This window comes from Lampetra fluviatilis, chromosome 7 (genome assembly GCF_964198595.1).
Source record: "Lampetra fluviatilis chromosome 7, kcLamFluv1.1, whole genome shotgun sequence".
In the NCBI taxonomy this organism is placed as follows: Eukaryota; Metazoa; Chordata; class Hyperoartia; order Petromyzontiformes; family Petromyzontidae; genus Lampetra; species Lampetra fluviatilis.
The window spans coordinates 7,072,203-7,093,371 of record NC_136281.1 but is presented as its reverse complement, the minus strand read 5'-3'; the positions used below and the strand labels follow the sequence as shown (position 1 = coordinate 7,093,371).

Genomic DNA, 21,169 nt, shown 5'->3' with positions numbered 1-21,169 from the left:
GCCCACAGCTCAGCACCGTAACTACTGTTCCTCTGCTGAATCCCCTGTATTAAAGACTATGGAATGGAAATTAGTGGAGGGATGAGTGCAGCAGTGATTTTCAAACGGGGAAATAATAAAACACAAGTATTTAGTAATGAGGAAAATCACTGAAGGCAACAGAGGGCTTAAAGGATCTGGGGGCAAGTTGGCACAGTCTGTTAAAAGTGTAGGCAAAATATTTGTTTACACTGCGTATATGCTTATTTGGGATTACGTGGTGCCACATTATGTTCTTGAATAACTCTTTATAAAAATTATGCTTATTTACCCACTGAGTCTCATGACTCTTTATAAATGGAGTCCTGCCAAATTTTCGCAGAATTTAGGGAGAGATGGGGGGTGGGGTGATTACGATTGATATTTGTATGCCATTGTAATAATTTGTAGGTCATTTTTTTATTTGGACCGTGGCGCTGGAAAACAATGGCCTACTCTTGCAAATGATGTCACGGGATCTTCAACGTCCATTGTGACGCGGACGACATGTCCTGTCCAACAACACAGAAGTGGGAGTACCGGTCGTAGTGCCCACACTTTACCCCACCACACATGCCGGTCGACTAACTGTGGTGAACCCATTTACACTGCTGGGTGGACAGAGGCATGCGGCGGGGGGGGGGGGAATGTCAAGTAACTTGCGCATTGATTCTACTGCCGTGCCGGATAATTGAATCGAACCCGGAGAACTCTTATTTTGCAAGTCCAATATTGCCAACCATTACACGTCAGGTCCCGAAAACAAATGTCATGTGGTCACAGGATACCAAAATACATAGTTGGCAAATGAAATGTGTTCCTCATACGTCAGCTCTGGCCAGCAATATAAACATGGTAAAATTCAAACTAACAGCACTACACTATGTACTCCATGAACATTCTGTACCGTGTGGTAATCACGCAGGTAAATAAGAACAGGTATAGAGACTAATGACCTGGCTGCCAGGGAATTTTATAACCTAGGGTATTGAACTCTGCACTTTGCCACACAAGTACACTGCAGACACTTTTTGTTCGCTTATATAAAATCGACAGATCTGTAGCTACAAACTTGTTTAAATACACAAACGATTCAATAGAGTACTGCACAGTAATAGCAAGTTTAGCCATTCCACCTGTGCTCGTTTAATGAGGTTTTTTTTTTAGACACCTGCGAATACCTTGAAACTAAACACGAGCCTGAATATGCAGCCCACTCCTGCTCAAACTGCTACTTTACGTAAAGCGGACGTGCCAGGTTTGAACTGGCCCTTTGGCACGTCATCCCCAAACTTTAAAGTCCACATGTAACCTACTCTACCTTTTTGTTAAGATCTCTCTCAGGCAAAAAAGTGACGTATTGTTTTTTATCGCAGTGGTTACAACCTTCGTCTTCTCGGCGTTATGTTTTTGGATATTGTTTCTAGTTCCTAGTTCTATTAAGATGAGGTTTGTATTCAAAGTAAAAACAAAAAGCGGGGTTTCCACGATTATTTTCTGAAATGAAGCACTTTACACTCCTCCTGCAAAAGAAAATCTACTCTGAAGATGCATGCAGATGAGACCAATGAAATAAGTTTAGCCAGCAGTTTGAAAATGCTCAACACTCATCAGGCTGGCTGAAAGATTTGTTCACCTGCAGAGTATTTATGGTAGATAGTCATATCCACGAGAAGAAACCAAGCGAACAACATATTTATATGACCGGTAGTAAGGTTTTATAATTGAAAACCTTACTACGTGACTTTACCGAAAGAACCAAGAATAAGTACCCACATTTAAAACTAAACACAGCATGTTTCATTATCTATCATTCATACCCTTTGCTCAGAAACGATAATCTCAATGGAATTTAGACGTTAGCTGGATTGTTGCATTTCACCGACAGGTTTTTTTGGGTTAGATCGAGGAAATATACAAATGTGTCGTTAAACCCACCACCACCTGACACAGCTAATTAGTGAGGTTTTTCACGTAAACAGAACATGGCAATTCGTTACCAGGACAGCAAAGCCACAACATTTACAATCTGTCATTGCAAATGTTAAATACATGTATACTGTACAGCATGAGGGTGGGTAAGCTTTTAACCACCAATATCTTCTTTTTTTCACTTAGCAGTCATAGTTACATTAATACCTCTTTTAAATTGAAGCCGCTTCATGAATTATGCCGTCACTTTCTTTTGCAACAGTCCTTTAAAAATAAAAGTGGTCGCTCGTGTACACACTGCCAAGTTTTCTATTCTCATGAATGCGATAAGCCAAGCCATAAGAGTTGGCCCACCACTGTGGCAATCTTTCATGGCTTAGACGCAGATATTTCACGTAAGGGTGTTAATTACGGTTATATAAAAAAAGTTTCTTGATAATATTTTTTACAACAAAGGAAAGGCTTATCTCAACAAGTCACGCTACCAAAACACAAGCAGCCAGATCTATAAATGAACAGCGGTAAACATAGCCTAAGAGTACTTGCTGTCGTTCGTGATGGTCTACAGTAGCATTTCATCATCATTGGTTGTGATGTATCCACCACTGCTGAAGGAATCTCCACGCTGTCATCAATCCTCACGGTCTAACGATGCAACAATTCATCTCATTCCTGCGCATGATCTGATCTCATTTGCTCCATCCCTGCAATGAATACTCTTCTCAGCCCAGTTCATTCCTTAAGCTGATACGCCATCGTTAAGTCTTGATGATCGGCCGTCATTCATCCTTTCTCGTGACGTGTCCTGTCCAAAACCCACTTAACTCGGTGTATTTTCTAGGTCTCCACCCAAACCTATTCACCCTTCTCACTCCACCGACCCTAGCAAAACCCCTGCATCCTCTGGAGTACGTAACAATCTGCTGAGTGTACCTAGAACCAGAACTGTCCTGGCTGAGCGTTAATCCGTAGCTGCACCGATCATGTGAAACTCTCTCCCACTGCGAAATTCACAGCAACCAAGCAACATTAGACATTGAAGCAGCAGCTCAAGCCTCTCAACCGCTGAGGCTGTCGCCTGTTAAGGTTCTCAGCCATTCAAGCTGTTTGGTGTATGAGGAAATGAGCCCTGGCTCTGCCACCCCCAAGTTATCGATCGATCGAACAAAGCGTTTCAAAATGAGCAAAACATGCGCGCGTCATACATCGTGTTTATTATTCTTAAAAGTCAACACAATGACCCTAACGTGTGTTTAATTCACTGAGTCACGTGCTCCTCTTCCAGCCTCTCTGTGCAATTCCAAGCACGCACCTCTACACGATTCTTTACACAAGCTTGAGCCTTTGTCGAGGCAGACAATACAATATACACCCATTAAAACATTATTCTTGAGACACATTGGCATGGTGCTTTTCATTGTCAAGTTGAGTTTTCTAAAAAACACTCCCAACCTGCTCTTGCCCACCTCTATTTCATAATTTGTATATTCTATTTATATGTTATATTTCATCGTAAAAAACATTTGTGGCATTACTTAACTCAGTGAGGTAAATGAAAAAAAGGTGATAACTCCATTGTTTTGTATTTCTTTATGACATAGTAGTATTATCCAGTCACATTGAGACATGGTAAAAATACAGTAATAAAAGATAAATAATAATTCTTATTAAAAATTCTAAATGGGTAGAGTGTTGTAGTGTCACGGTATATCAAACATATACATTAACCTCATCCTACTAAGAAATGAACATCTCTGCTTGCCTGTGAGCTCACACTCTTTGCAAAACATAACCAAACGATCCAAGTTCTATTTTCACTTTATAATTTTCATATTCACATCATTTATACCAAATTCTGTACGTGAAATAATGTATTCCCGTCGAGTTTTACTCACGTTTCCCTCCCCCCAAATTAAATTGTACCATGATAGTTAATGCAAACAGACTGGCCACACATACATGCGAGTGTGCACGCACGTGTGTGTTCAGACCTCGGGTAGTACTTTGCAAGTACAACAAACGCAAAGTATACGTTGCACACTTCAGGTCGTGTTCCTGCCCCTTGGCCAAATAATCCATTGGCTTGAGGCTTTGGGGGACAATATTAGGTCTTCCTTCTCATTTTTCATCTGGGACCGGACAAAAAGATTGAATGCAAATCACCCGTTGTCGCGACGTGAAATGCGTGCGACCGTGTTTCATTTTCACAAATGTGGAGCTGCTACGTTGTTACGGGGTGATAATAGGGCCCAACGCTACCTGTGTTGTTTATATCACCCACTTTGCGTAAATTCCATCTATTAGTAGATTTTTTTTTTAATATGTAAAAAAATATCTAATTTTCTGCACTCCAGTAGTTTTAGTTAATTCAGTGTCATTAAATCCCAGGACATCGAGAATTCCTTTGTTTGGCCATATGTACTATTGTACTGCATTGCGAAATGCAGGGTACAGGGGTATACAAATTTGTTCTCGTTTGGTTTAATTGGACATGTATTGATAATCCTATGTGCACCGATACACTGCACATATATACACAAGTTGACACTGTGGTATAGATCTGTAATCCAATGCGTTGGCGGCAAAGGTCGATGGATCACAGATTTGTGCCACTCCTAAATGCACTTGGACTGACTGCGAGGTGGCCACGGTATTGCAGAAGCTACTCAAGCAGACATTTCAGTGTTACCCCTTCATATGCAATGGGTGTTCTCTGAGCATTCCAGTTATATAGAAAACCAATCTTGTAATGAAGCTGGCCAAACATCTCAATACATCATTCCTGTCCTGAAAATTATTATTTTGCAAGCAGTGAGGCAGGTTTTAATGAATAAATGTATAAATAAATCAATCGATCCAAGATTTATAATGTGCCATATTTTGCAAAAAGGCTGGGACAGAAGCACGGGTGGCACTGAGAAAATAAAATAAATAAAACAAATACCAATAAAGTCAACTAAACGTGAGGAGAAAATAAATTTACCTCATCTGGTCTTAAATTCACTGATGGTCACAACTGACCAGACTTCAGTAGGCAGACTGCTCTAGACCAACGGGCCTACAGATGAGAAGCTCCGTTCTGCTGTCTAAAGTCGAGTGGATTGCACACACAACAGCAGCAGGTCCATACCAGATGAACATAGGTTTTTGTAATGGTACAAATGGGTGGATGGCATTGCTCTGGTCGATTGAAAGGTTGTCTTTGCCATAAAAGAGAGTACTGCAACCTTGAACAGGACTCTTATGCACTGGTAACCAGTGCAGCTCCTTCACAAGGTTTGCACAGCTTGCGAGAGAGATGGGCCAGACAAACGGCTCTGGCAAGGGAGTTTTGGAGACATCTTCTTGGTTCTTTCGGTAAAGTCACCGAGAAGGGAAATAATAAAATAATAAAAATAAAACATCATAAAATCTAATTCTCACGACGTTTCGGCCACAACGCAAGCAGCCGTCTGACGCTGTCTTTCCGACAGCCCTGTTCTTCACCTTAGGACGGCTGCTTGCGTTGTGGCCGAAACGTCGTGAGAATTGTATTTTATTGTTTCATTTTTATTATTTTATTATTTCCCTTCTACGTGTCTTTACCGAAAGAACCAAGAAGATGAACCCCTGCAGTCACGAAAGCTTAAAATCGAAAAGTTTTGGAGACGTTTGCCGAGACCACCGTTTATTCCGTAGAGCAGAGTTGCCATAGTCAAGGCATGTGGGTAACTCGACTACATGCGACGTTATTTGCAACATCCTTATCACTGCTATTTCTGATGTGATGTAGAGCTCGGCTGTGATAAGTGCAAGACCGGAATGACTCGCTGATATGCAAATCAGAAGTTAAATGTTTGTCAAGTAACACCCAGCAACTTGAAATTGCGATACAATATTCTCTCGTTATTCGCGAGGGATAAGTTCCGGAGATGCACTTTGAAACAGAACATTTTGCAGATAATGATATTGTCCTACAACAATATTTTAAATCAATTATCTTAAATAAATAAATAAGCTATTAAATACATGCAAATTATCATATCAAACAGATAACATTTGGTTAGAATAAACAAAGCAAAACAAATACAGATTAAATGTATTAAATAAGAGTTTATAAATGGACGTATTGGTGGTATTGGTGGTACACCGGTGCAGCATAACACAAGATTCCTCATAAAACAGTCTGAAAGCACCATTTCAATCAGAAAATTTGTTGTATCAGTCGTTAATTGAACCTGTCGCCAAGTTTGCCGCAATTCGAGACTTGCTAAAAAAGGTCAGCCATTGTTTTAGAGCTGATGTACATTCCAAAAGCCAGTTTATTGTCAGGCAGTCCTTGGGTTACGAACCTAATTTGTTCCTGAGATCCGTTCGTAAGTAGAATGGTTCATAAGTCGGAACACAATAATGCACTGTATTAAATGCCCATACGGTCAGTGTTATGAAATGTGTTACGGTTCAACAAAAAGGGAATAAATATTGTACATACGCATGTAACATTGTAAAAAAATACTGTAGAGTAAATAAAACATACAATGAAGTAACATAAATAGAAAAACACCTTTTATTTTCACTTACCTTGAGTCCCGATCATAGCTTGCTTGTCAGAAGGGGGGCAAATCAGCAGAGGTGGGACAAAGTCATTGGTATGCAAGTCCAAGTCGAGTCGCAAGTCATCAAATTCATGACTCGAGTCCAAGTCACATGACTCGAGTCCACATCTCATAGGTGGGACAAAGTCATTGTTATGCAAGTCCAAGTCGAGTCGCAAGTCATCAAATTCATGACTCGAGTCTGACTCGAGTCCAAGTCACATGACTCGAGTCCACACCTCTGCAAATCAGTCACCACAATTGTGCAAACACACACACGGGGGGGGGGCACACGTGCACACAGACACATACAAAGACACACACACACCCCAACAACACCGATACCCCGTGTAGCCTTAACAGGCTGTTTTGGCAAGTTCTGTTAGCGAGCAGCAATAGCCAGCACAGAACACGAGGGGGTGAGTGGCCAGCACCACGCCCGGCCGCCTTTGTCTCCCCAGTGGTGATGTTCACACACCACACCAGGTACTGGTGTTGGCCATGAGCAAGAATCAAACTCGGGTCACCGCTTTCGTAGCGTAACACGGTAACTGCTATGCTACCACTCCAATACCAATGCCCACCATGCGCCACTAAGTGACGGTGACGTCACCACGGTGCCTGTGCCAGGCCAGGTGCACTTTGAGGTCTCGGGACAGACACAGGTGGCATGGGTTGGCTGACTGAGATGACCAGTAGATGCACCAGCTGTACCCCCTACTGTGCCAACTTGTTGCGTTTTAGCTGCCCAGCGTTCCGCTCGTGCACGCAAACGCTCACTCCCAGCATGAGTGAGTGTATACATCTCGCGGAGAATCGCACCTCTGAACAAAATAGTTCCGCGGTTCAGTTTGCAATTGCGATTTCGCGTTTTAAAGCAATGTTTTTTTAAATATTTCATAGAAGCTGCTTCGTAAGTACGAGTGTTCGTAAGTCGGATGTTCGTAGATCGAAGACTCCCTGTACCAGACGTTTTCAAAGCGATGTAGAGCTGAGTATCATCAGCATATTCATGTATGAGCCTGGCTACTGGAGACAAACAAGCCCTAAAGATAATGGGATCGAGATCAGATCCCTATGTATTTAATTTAATTTATTACGACCAAGGGGTGTGATGCAGTGGTTTGAACACTTAGGTATGAATTTCCTGGCCATGCTAACATCATCAGTGTGCGGTGATATTCGAACTTGTTGTGGCCCAATCCCACCACCAATCAGCACTACCCAGTGTTGTGAAGTGAGATAACATAAATATATGTATACCCCCATGGCCAGTGGCATTGAGGTCTCCTTCAAATGGTTATCGTTCTCCTTTACTGTTACTGCTGTACAATACTAAAATATAAACATGACCTCTCCCCTATGCTGTAATATTTGGAGACGCCTGGAGGCCACAGCAGCCACAGTAGCAAGAGAGTAACCTCAACAATTACAGCATGACAACTGGGTTTTCATTAAATGTCACCATAAGAGATGGAGCAGCACCACCCGTGGGCCCATAGACATTGGTTCAACACTCTTAAGTGGCATGCCCTGGTTTTAATAACATTAAAAGCCGTCTCGTCTCTACCTCCTCATAGAGAGACAATGGGATTACAAAAATACGTGGTATTTCCTCAAATGTTTGAAGATATGTTACGTAATTACTGCACTGTAGTTTCTTCCATAAAAAAAACTACAGTATAATCCCTTTCTCCGGAGGTCACACAACTAAGGACAACCAGGCTTCTGTTTTGAAAAGCAAGCTTAAACCAATACTCCAAAAAATCCATAACCATGCTTACTCTTTAAAAGAACACGCTACATGACATTTGACCACCTTAACATTTGCTATCACATTTTTGTTCAATACACGCCTGAGTCTTTATTTCAACAGCGTTTCCTCTTGAATAATATATTAACATTGTGTGGTTATTATGATAAAAAACAATTACCGTTTTCACACACAAACACAAAGATCCCCCATATAGCCTTCATTACAGGCTGTTAGGGCAAGTGCTACGAGTGAGTGCCCATGAAAGCCAGCTAACCCACACACCCGACCGCCGTTGTCTTCTCAGCGCTGATGTTTATACTGTACACCAAACGATGTAAATCACGAAGACTGAGTTGACATAGGGGAGCCGCAGAATCGAGTCTGATAATCTCAGCGTGAGTGTGTGAAAGTGACCATCACAAAAAAGACAAAGATCGCCCCGTATATCGTCTTCACAGGGAGCAGGTGCTGCCAGTGAGCCAGAGGTCACAAACGGGTTTTGATTCCTTACCCGTACCCGGCCGCACTAGGGTCGCAAATGGGTACCCGTACCCGAAATGAGTGACAAACGTTTACTCACTAGTGACTCACGGCCTACCCGTCCCCGTACCCGGCCGCACCAGGGTCGCAAACGGGTAGCCGGGTATCGGGTAGGGTACAAGTATCGGGTACCCGATTGCGGCCTCTGCAGTGAGCACGGTTGGCTACGGACGGCACACGGTGGATGGCCAGTACCATGCCAGGCTAAACTTTATCTCCCAAGTGGCGATGTTAACACAACGCACCAGGTACTCATGTGAGGCTGAGTCAACCTAGGTGGGGTGGGGGGTCAGGAGCAGTTCAGGTAATCGTCACTGGTCATGAACTGGAATTAAAAGCAGGTCGCTGGGTTCCTACCACTGCGCAACCACACACTGAGTGCTTTACGGTATGTACAACACTGCGTGAGTGTCTACGGGATATACAACACACACCTACATACACACGTAGGTACACGGCAACTGTAACACATGGGGGCCTATGATTTTCATAGGGTATTGTTTTGTGCTGCCCTCAACAAAGGTGAACCGATGGCTTAAAAGTCGTAACACATATGTAGTGACATAGATTCGGTCACTTAGCAGCATAGCGCTGGCTGCTGGCAGAGAAGGGGATCTACAGCTACAGCAGCCCTGACTGACAGCGGGCCACGTGAGACCAGAGAGGGAACGAGGGGAAAGGTTACGAAAGGGGCACATCGAGAACCCGCTGGTAGGTTCCAGAAGGGGGGCGTGGCCGGGGCGTAGCCAGGCCACGCTGACAGTATAAGAGGGGCCCCGGGAGAGGACCTCGGGGCTGTCGTGTGGAGTGGGATTCCTGTCGTGCTGCTGGAGTCTTCGTCACCGTCTGCGTCTTCACCATCTCGGCGTCGCCAGTCAGGCAGTCTGCCAGCTGTCCTGACTGGGAACCGTAGTTACTAAAGTGTGAACTGTGAAGGCCGTTTAATAAACAGTGCCTCCTACTCTTAGTGTCTTCTGAGTCAGTCACTACACATACCCTGTGCTGTAGTATAAATATTAGGGTCTATGTTCGAAGTGGTGTCTGAAGGGTCAATGGCAAAAACGTCGGGGCACTTCATATTTTATGTTATAAGGCAGGCAGCAATGAGTTGTCTTTATTGACTTGCACGTTTCCTGCACTGCATATTGACTCCCACGCTCACGCCCCAACTCGCCAAGGTCCACATTTACTAAATTAAAAAATTACACCACAAATCACAGTACTCAATTGGGATTAGATAGCAATCATTACCCCCTACTGGCAGACGAATGCCCTAGGTCACTGGCAAATTAGACGTATCCTGGTCTCTGGAGTTCTCACCTAGTTAAACAACAAACGTGAATTCATAACTGCAATACGTACTCACAAAGACAGGTTGCTTACAAAGGTATCAAATACACGAACACCCTATGGCACGATATTTGTTGCCACGTTTTATTTGTATATATAGTACTGTATATATGTATAACACAATGAATTGGTCAATAACAACACCTTGAAGAGAAAAAAATATATCTATTGGGCAACGTTCCAGACAATGGTCCTTCACACCATAGATAAACCAGAGAAGGTGCAGGAGATATGTATGCTTGTGCAACACTACCAACGTAGAATCACCAAATAATGTGCCTACACTGTCTTCTATGTAAGTATGGTTTTCAACAATAGAAGCGTTTTTTTATATTCTGGTTTGACATAAAACGCACGCGCTGAGTTTCACCCCAGAATAATACGTTTGAAATGTAAGCTTTCATTGTTCAAACGGAGTTGTACAAATTCAGCCCTTGCCGTTTCGTTGAAAAGCAAACAAGTATGGTACTTAAACATAACACACAAGGTATCATGCCACAAACACCCTCGCGTGCACATACGCCTACATGACTAACATTCAAACATGCACACAAATGGATTCAATGATCCATGCCTGTGGTGCTGGCACCCATCTCCTCGCCAACCTACCACCTCGCAGCATATGCTTATAGCAGCAGGATTAGTGTCGGGCGAATCTCCCATCCCGAGCGTCTCATGACAGCCACATTTGCACGCGCGGCGATAACCACCGGATCAATGCACCAGTGTATCGTGGGAGACTGGATCCACGTGCTGTACTAGCCGCAGAATCACAATTAGAATCTTAATTTTTCCTGGAGAAATCCCATGAGCTGTGAAGCTCTTTTTTTCAGATGCCCAGTAGGGACGTCAGAAAGTTACAACAAACAGGACTAAAAACGGAGTGCAAAGTATAGGAAAGGCAAGTAAATAACTACAAATAAATAACCTTAAATGAAAGCAAGTGTATTTGTTTTATTTTACCAAGTAAAAAACTAGATTCGAAGCTTTAATGACTGCAGGAATTACTCTTTGGTTCTTTATTATTTAATTTTTTTCTACGTGACTTTACCGAAATAACCCAAGAGTGTTATTAGGTAAAGTCCACCGAGCTATTAGTTATTCTTTTCAGAAGCGAACCTGGCCACCAAAGATTGCTCAACCAAGTGGCTTATCGTGTGGAAATGTAAAGCAGCCACATATTCTAAACGCACCTTTAGCAGCCGCCATAGCATGGCTCAACACCACAGACAAGAAGATGGGCTAGGTGCGCTGCCACTCATCTCCTCCTCCACCACCACCAACAGGAAACAAAGACCCAACAACCCCTCCCCCGAGTTGTCTTCAAGAAAAGAGGGAACAACAAGTGCTGTGAAGCAAGCAACTATTGTGAGGCCGACCCCGGCACACTGTAGTACTGGCCAGAACCGCGCATAGCCGGCGGCCGCTTCTGTCTCTACAAAAAAAAAATACGCGATGTCTTTTGCCTACACACGGTGAGGTTTTACGTGGCGGAGGAGTCGGATGAATTGCCATTGCTAGATTTTTTCCCTTGCTTTAGTCCACAGGACAGCGCGCACCTTTCGGGTCATTTCCTTGGAATATATTTCACAGTAAAACCAATAACCAAGAGCACACAAGTTATCATCAAACGCAAATAGTCCCTCGCTATCGGAGCAATTGAACAATGCGAGTGTTGACCCTGGCTAGTGCTTAAATATGAGATTGCGTATGAATAGTATACACGCCAGGTGATGTAGCTGCTTGTGGGGGGGGAAGGTGACAAGGAAATGGGAAATATCGTACAGCCGTGGATTCTTGAATCACTAAGCAGGGGAGCTGCTTTACGTGCGTCCCCCACCACCTCCATCTGGTTTCGGAGCTCACACAAAAGAGCCACCGGCAAAGCACGATTGGAATTTGGTCAAACATCCCAAAGTAGCAGTACGCCCTGAAAAAGATGGGGTGGGGGGGTCTTGAGACTCGGTGAGGGTTCTCAAGGTAACAATCACCTCCGATTAGAATGGTTGGACACGTACTATACATGCAAGCGTTATGATGAGGCCTTATTTAAAAGTGCATATAACACGAGAATGCTACGTCACCTATTGCGTGTTAAATAGTTTTTTTAAATTTCAATGTGTCAATATATTTGTATTGATTATTGCATATCATTAAATGAATAAAATGTGTCGGTCAGTTGCGTTGTTTGCCCATACTTCACCATGCCGGTTGTTTAACACCGATGTATTTTAACCCCCCCTATTGAACATGTTAGAAATTGCACTGGTTACACATCGTACTAATTTAAGGCTGAGTCGACCTTGGAACAACGGCTTCGGGCTCCACGTGCCACTGATGTTATCAACACGACTATCACTAATCATAACCCCGTTATTATCACCACCATAACTAACCCCATCATCATCACTAACCCCACCATCACTAACCTGTTTAGTATCATTCACCCCGCGATCGTCACTGCCATCACGAACCATGCCACGAAACCCCGTGCGGAAATCACCACTACCACCATTCAACACCACCACCACCACCACCATTCATCACCACCACTACCACTCATCATCACCATCACCAAAACCACTCATCATCACCAACACCACTCACCACCAACACCACTCATCACCACCACCACCATCATCATTCATCACCACCACTCATCACCACCACTCATCACCAACACCCACCACCACTCATCATCACCAACACCACCACCACTCATCATCACCAACACCACCACCACTCATCATCACCACCACCACTCATCACCACCACCACTCATCACCACCAACACCACTCATCACCACCACTCATCATCACCACTCATCACCACCACCACTCATCACCATCATCATCACCACCACCACCATCACGCAGGCGCGCGCACCTTCACTCTGTGAGCGCGTCCCTTACCGTGCGGACGGCGGTGGCGTCGGTGGCGATGGGAGACGCGATCCGAGGTCTCAGAGACGCCTCCCTCCCTCCTTCCTTCGGAGGCACGACACGCGGGGAGCCGGGACCTCTCTCCGGCGAGGTGGAGGAAGCTCTGTTTATCACTCGGAGCCCCGCTGGGCAGCAAGGGGCAGGCCAGGAGGAGGCGGCTACCAGAAGCGAGCAGAGTTCTTTGTGGGGTGGTGGTGGTGGTGGGAGGGAGGGAGAGACGAGAGACACGCGGCTCAGTCGGCACTGCCGTAGCGGCTGGGACACAACACAACACACACACGGGGCCCAGCGGGGAGACGTTCCGATCGCGATCCTCGCGAGCCGACCGGCGTTTGGCGCCGTGGCAGGGAATTCCCAAAGACCGGATCCACGTGTTGACGTGGTGCGTGGACCTGTGACTCTTAATCTCGCAACAATCTGGTTCTGCTGTGGAAAGGGCGCGCGTGTGTGTTTGTGTGGGTGTGTGTTAGTGTGTGTATGTGTGTGTGTTAGTGTGTGTGTGTTAGTGTTTGTGTGTGTGTTAGTGTGCTTATGTGTTTGTGTGTGTGTTAGTGTGTTAGTGTGTGTGTTAGTGTGTGCGCCACTTTGCGACTTTACGCGGAACTCCCACACACAGGCTGCGTGCGCTACGACTCCCCGGCACTCATCTCCTCTTAACACGAATCTCCCCCCCACCACCACTCACCTCTCCCCCCCACCCACCTCTCCCCAATACTCATCTCCTCCCCCCAGCACTCATCTCCTCCCCTACCCCCCAGGACTCATCTCCTCTCAACACGAATCTCCCCCACCACCACCACCACTCATCTCCCCCCACCACCACTCACCTCACCCCACCGCTCTCGCCTCTCTCCCCAGCACTCAGTACGATGCTAATAACACCTCAACATGAATATCCCCAGGAGGCATCGCTTACCGGGTGAGATTGGGATGACTCTGAAAGCCCCGACCTACTCCGCGCACTAACTTCGGTCCGTCCCGTCGACTAGTAAACTACTCCTCCATCCTCCACTCCAACTCTTCCATCAGCTCTTCAATACACTCCTCCTCCTCCATGAAGTCGACCAACCATTACCTCCCCCACTCCACCACTGCCTATTCCTCCTCCTGCTGCCCACCCCCCCAGGCGAATGCAGCATGCGCACCGTGACTCAGAGAGCCCCCAAACCCACACGCCTCCATCCACTCCTCCTCCTGCTCCACACAGCCAACCTCAAAGCCACATCCTCACAGCAGCAGTCTCAACATTTAATGCATTTTTTCGTTAGCTTATTTATTTATTTTGGTTTTACAGTACCTAACTGTACGACCCTTAGCCACAAGCACGCGAATGTTTTTTTTTATACACGGATGATTTATTTAGCCATGAGTGTAATACTTTTTTTTACTTAACACATTTGTCAGGAACTCTGTAGCCTTAAAAGGAATAGTATATAGCAGGCGACGTTTCCGGCAATGGGCCTTCTTCATTCTACACGAATGATTGAATGTACAGTATTGTCTAATATGTTGAGTGTGTTGACACATTTTTAAAATATAATTTGGCCATACATTGTACATCTCCGTGGTCATATTCTTTGTTTCTTTCGGTAAAGTCACATAGATGGAAAAACTAAAATACAAATATTAAAAGTCAGCGTACTGGCAGTCTATAATATAGATTGTAGCAATGGTTGTTAAGCTGAACCTGAGTGAGTGTACTGACAGTCGATAATGTAGATTGTAGCCTGGTTATTAAGCTGGGTGAGTGTACTGACAGTCTATAATGTAGACTGTAGCCTGGTTATTAAGCTGGGTGAGTGTACTGGCAGTCTATAATGTAGACTGTAGCCTGGTTAAGCTGGGTAAGTGTACTGGCAGTCTATAATGTAGACTGTAGCCTGGTTAAGCTGGGTGAGTGTACTGGCAGTCTATAATGTAGACTGTAGCCTGGTTATTAAGCGGAGTGTACTGGCAGTCTATAATGTAGACTGTAGCAATGGTTTTGAAGCTGGTGAGTGTACTGGCAGTCTATAATGTAGACTGTAGCCTGGTTATTAAACTGAACCTGAGTGAGTGTACTGGCAGTCTATAATGTAGACTTATTCTGGCTCTTTCAGTAATAAAAATAAACACAAAAACACGACGTTTTCATCGCAACACAAGCGGTCGTCATCAGGAAAAGGGGGGTTAGCCTCTAAAGGCAAACTCTTTATAAAGGTTTAAAGCTTTCGTGACTGCAGGGATTCTTTAGGCAAAGCCACGTAGAAGGGAAATAATAAAAAAAAACAATAAAATTCTCACGACTTTACCGAAAGAACCAAGAATGTTTTAGAAATGTTTAGAGATGTGAGTAGCTCAAGTGTCAGCAGCAGTTAATGTTGGAGACAAAGCCACTGCAAGTACACCAAAGGGCCGCCAGGCAATCATTACACCTCGCTCCACACATCCACACTGCTCATCGTTGACAAGAAATAAGTAATACTGTGTTTAAAAATACTTTTAACACAACGCTTTAATGAAATGTACCGTATGAGTAATGTCAGAACTCCACAATTACAGCCAACGTCAGTTGACCGTGGACAATTAGAGCCAAGCAGAAACATCTAACCTATAAAAATGAATGTTTAAAAATACTTTATTTTCTTTTTAATCATAGAATATAGTATTGTCATCAGTATGACATACTTATACCAAGTTTGCAGTCGATACGACATTGGGAAGACGGTTAAAATTGAGTTACAAGATTTGAGAAGTGAGTTCATAGAAAGCGTGTAAAAAGATAATTTTTTTCATGATAGAATATGGTATTGTCATCAATATGACACAACTATACAAAGTTTGCAGCCGATACGACATTGGGGAGTGTGTTAAAATTGAGGTGCAATATTTGAGCATACAAGCACAACGACAAGGACGACAACAATAACAACAACAGAGTGAGCTACCTTGTTTTTGCATGCACAGCAGCCATTCAGCAGTAGCTGTGTCGTGCCATGGGGAGGCATCGTCAATGTTCGACTGTCGTTGTGAAAGCAGCGCACGAGTCCAGGACGTGGTCCCCGCAGCTTGCCACAGCGTCAGGGCCCCTCCCCCATCGCCCCTCCCCCCCATCGCCCCACCCCCCATCGCCCCTCCCCCCCATCGCCCCTCCCCCCCATCGCCCCCCCCCCACATCGCCCCCCCCACATCGCCCCTCCCCCCCATCGCCCCCACATCGCCCCCCCCCACATCGCCCCCCCACATCGCCCCTCCCCCCTATCGTCCCTCCCCGTGCTCCCTTCCCCCATCGCCCCTCCCCGTGCTCCCTTCCCCCATCGCCCCTCCCCCCATCGCCCCTCCCCGTGCTCCCTTCCCCCATCGCCCCTCCCCCCCATCGCCCCCCCAACATCGCCCCTCCCCGTGCTCTCCTCCCCCATCGCCCCTCCCCGTGCTCCCTTCCCCCATCGCCCCTCCCCTCCTTCCACCACCCCCGCCCCTCGACGTGGAACCCCGAGGCTTGCCATAACGTAAGGGACCGTGGTGATTTACAGCCAACGTGAGTTGAGCGTGGACAATTATACCCGTAAAAAAGATTGTTTAAAAATATATTTTATAATTTCCAATGATAAAATATAGTATTGTCATCAGTATGACATACGTATACGAAGTTTGCAGTCGATAGCACATTGGGAAGTGGGTAAAAATTGAGTTACACGACTTTTTGAGGATACGACAAGAGTTAAATAAAAGCGTGTAATAATAATAAAAACACCAACCAAGTCATGACCCAAAGTGGTTATCCTATTAAATGGATTGACTCGCCCCCCCCCTCCCCCAGTCATAATGAATGTGGAATGTCAACACAAGCAACATGGCTGTGAATGGAATGAGCAGTACTTCAATGCTCATATGAGCAGGATTTTTCTTTCCAAGATGTTTCCATACCCTCGGGTTCTTTCGGTAAAGTCACGTAGGAATAAAATAAAAAATAAATCACGACGTTTCGATTGCAACACAAGCAATCATCATCAGAGATATTTCCAGATTGTTTTTTTTTAAAGAAATATTGTAGAAGTAACTTCGGTTTTACATTTCTGCCTTCCACTGCGTGAGTTCAATAGCCTGTGCTTCACGATACCAGTGATGAATGGAAAGTTTAGCCGTAGCCACTGAACGGAATTCGTGTGAGTTACATGAGCCTGATTAAAATCATAAGGGTCAGAATTTTCCAACTGTAGTTGTGAATGGAGATGTGAGTGATTGCAATGCAAATACCCTAAACACGAATAATATTTCCTTAAATACAGGTGTAGCCCTGCAATGTTCTGCTCATGCCACTGCTGGCAGAAGGGCCCCCTCTAGAGGGAGCTCTAAAAAACAAACTCTTAGAGGGTGTTTTGGCCAACTCTTCTCGGCTGACCAGACATCCTGGGAGAGGTGTGAGGACACTTTACCCCACCACATGTGGCCTCATCCCTGAGTACAAGCACAACAAGTACAAGCACAACATTTTCAAAGGAAATTCTCAGAGTATTGTATAAATGTCAGTATACATTTAAATTTATAGGAACTATTATCTGCTTCACGATTATTATTTTCACGCACATAGTGTACGTGACATTTGTAGCAAATGCTATGCTTCAAAGGTACCCTTGTAAAATGTAACTTTTGTAAGTGTGCAAGAGTGCACTACTAATTACAGGGCCGGATTAAGGTGCTTGTAGGCCCTAGGCAATTCTGTTTCCTAAGCCTTCAGTGATAACTTTGAACAGTTGTTACTGCTGCTGCCCCGTGTTACTACCGCCACTGTCACTCCGCTTATTTCATGTGTACTTCGTCCAGCCGCTGGACAGATGTTGTTACTGCTGATATGTAAATTATTTAGTCTGTGCCCTAATTCAATGGGAACGCGCTGTGTGCCACAGATAAGCAGATTTAATTTTAAATGACCTAAAATATTGTAAGTGAACATGTCATCAACAATTTTTTACTATGATTATCATATCGGATGATGCCGCTTTAAAAGGATGCCGTTCATTTTCATCGATAACAAATTCAATGTTCTTACAGGACGAGTGCCATGTTGCTTTACTTTCGTTTAAGCTTGAAGATGTGTTTGTTATAATATGCCTCACTTACATCAAGTTAACGACTTGTTACCACTGCAAAGAAATTGCTACGAGCAGCCAAACAAATTAAGTGGCAATAATGATTTTTTTTTGTAATTAGTGTTTTTGTAGTGCCTGAAATACGCGCCCCACGCGTGAGTGGGTGTCCTCACGCAGGGTACAGTGGGAGCAAACGAGGTCGAGGCTGTTGTTGTCGTTAGGCATGAGATCAGAGATGGGTAGGGGGCAATTAAGGACACAGGGCCCGGATTTGCTGGGAGTTGTTATTGTCCAAATGTGGTGCCAGGCTGTCTGAGGACAGTAACAGGTGGTAAGGGGCGATTAAGGACGCAGGGCGCTGATTGGCCGGGAAGTTGTTGTTGTCGCTAAGTGGCGCCGTGTTGTCTGGAAAACGGAGCAGGTGCCAGCAGGGGCTGGGGGCGAGTGGCGTCGCGGGGGATGCCACCGATTAATTGGAGATTAATTGGCTCGGGGATAAAGAGAGGGGTTTTTGGAGCAGATGAAGTTCGCGCCTGGGGCCCTAGAAGAAGGATGTTGGAGCTGAAGCAGCGGAGCCTGAGGCAGTGGAGAAGTGTAGGGTAGCAGTGGAGAAGTATCGGGTAGCAGTGGAGAAGTATCGGGTAGCAGTGGAGAAGTGTAGGGTAGCAGTGGAGAAGTATCGGGTAGCAGTGGAGAAGTGTCAGGTAGCAGTGGAGAAGTGTAGGGTAGCAGTGGAGAAGTGTAGGGTAGCAGTGGAGAAGTGTAGGGTAGCAGTGGAGAAGTGTAGGGTAGCAGTGGAGATGCCAGCAGAGGTGGCTGGAGTGTGACGGTAAAGCCAGCAGAAAGCGGCTGGAGTGTGGTCGAGAAGCTGATGGAGATACGGCTGAGTGTGACGGGGGAGCCGATAAAGAGCGGCTGAACTGTGACGGAGAGAGTGGAGAGGAGAGTCGACGGAGGAAAGACGGGGAGCGAGCGAGGTCGGCGGAACGCGGCGAGCGAGCAGCGAGCGCGCAGGAGGAATATTGATTGGTGTTAGCTGGAGGAATGTTGATCGGTATTAGCGAAATAAAATGAGAGAGAAAAGCAAGAAGCTGTCGTGTCAAGTCGAGCACTACATTTTTATAAAATACACTATTTAGTAAAAATTACTGCATAGAAAAATAAGTTGCCATTCTGCCAGTTTACCTTATCATTTCAGAAGTGGCAGGGACAAGTGCTACTTGACTGCTATTTTAGGCTAAATTAGAAGACAAAACACATTTAGTGCCTTAGCCCTTAGGTCGACACTTAATAGAATTTTAGTGTCATTGCATTTTTCCTTTATTGGTAGTCTCTGCCTTATATTGATGTTTGGTCTAGCTGTTCAGATAATGTTATGAGCGTCTTGCTTTGTGTATTTCTTCTTTCAAATCATTTAATCGTGTTTAATTTCAATCTTTTAGAGAATTTTTTTTTAGTTTTTGTTGTGTTTTTTTAAATGATACCACTCTCCCCAATCTTCCAATATGTCAGATGGATATACAAGAAAGCATAAGTCGGGACACAAATAGAGGAAGAAACAATAAAAAAAAGATGACGCATTGAAATAGATCAAGAGATTTATTCTGAAGTTCATGATCAAGAATGCGAAGAGTGGTAGTGCAAAACCTCCAATGGAATCATCACCATTAATTATACAGTTGGATCATGATAATAGTGAAACTTGTGAACATATTGTTCTTTGAAGCAGAATCTCATTCGCACGTAGAGGGTAGATCAAGTGAAGAAACAGGTTTATGCCCCTTTGGAAGCAGATGATGTGGTGACATAATCACAGAGACTCCAAAGCTAACATCAGATGCTGACTTTACTAGTAGGCCTGCCAGCGATCCTGCACTCTGGACAGAAGTCACTGCAGATTTTGAGATGGAAAACGGCAAAATGCATATGCCAGATTCAATGATGGATTCAGTTTCCTTGTAGATAGATCACTATCCACAGTATAAATTGTTATCCTGGCCAATGCTTTGGTTGCTGAATATACAGCAGCTCTTGAAAAATCATTCACCAATGAATTCCTGTTCTTCCTGCATTTGTATGCAGATAAAAATAATAGTGACAGATATGCTCAAAGCCCACACATCCGATAAGTTGATTAGCAGCTTTCTGAATGTTTACATTGCTCTAAGGATGTATCTTGCTATCTTGGGAACGAATTGTGAAAGGGATGGTTCTTTTTCTAAACTAAAGCTAAAAAAAACTGTCTCCGACCAACCATAGGACAACAACGCTTGTCTTCCCTTGCGCTACTCTCTATTAAGAATGAGATTGTGTTAAAACACCATTTGAAGGTCTTGTTGGTAATTTTGCAATTAAAAAAATCTTTAAAGTTAATCTATAGTGTTAGTTTCTCTCACCTTGTGAAAAAAAGATTGACATGACTCTGCCTCTTTGTATATACACTGTCTATCCTTGCTATAAACATATTTAAAAAAAACATGGTAAAAAAAAATTCGTAGGTCCTTTAGTATTCGTAGGCCCTAGGCACAGTGCGATTTGTCAAAAAATATATTATAATTGCAGCACATACTATCATACAAGTTGATCACAATCACATGGATCGTTTCACTATGGCTTTCCTAACCCTTCCGCTGTTTCACAAATTAAGTATTAATCACATTTTATACCGCTATTAACAGAAGCCTTTAGCAAAAATCACTGAGAATATAACAATCGTGTTAGCTCTCGGAAGCAGGGCCGGATGATGATCCCGTGAGGCCCCTGGGCACATGTCTTTTGGAGCCCCCCCCCACCCTCCGCTTTCCTATATTGGTGTCTTTTTTGCCTTCCTCCTCGCAAAATCATCCACTAGATCGTCAAAATCTAGTTGTCTGACAAGGTCTGACTCTATTGACATAAGTGACAATGAGCCGAGATGTGTTTGGTACATGCTACTCCACAGCTCATTTTTTATTCTGCCGAAAAGGGAAAATGTCCGCTCACCCTGG

The 21,169-nt window shown here is 44.4% G+C and overlaps 1 protein-coding gene across 2 annotated transcripts in view; it reads right to left on the bottom strand.

Annotated features, from left to right (window-relative positions):
- The window catches only part of B3GNT2 (UDP-GlcNAc:betaGal beta-1,3-N-acetylglucosaminyltransferase 2), a 71,329-nt gene that overhangs the window by 22,068 nt on the left and 28,092 nt on the right, over window positions 1–21,169 (bottom strand). The window contains exons 1-2 of one of the 2 annotated variants that reach the window (XM_078858329.1): window positions 14,030–14,220; window positions 13,084–13,292 (exon numbers count right to left, since the gene is read on the bottom strand). The gene's annotated coding sequence lies outside the window, so the exon portion shown is untranslated. Of the gene's footprint in view, window positions 1–13,083; window positions 13,293–14,029; window positions 14,221–21,169 lie in introns of those variants that run through there. The other variant, XM_078858328.1, reaches the window with a different exon arrangement.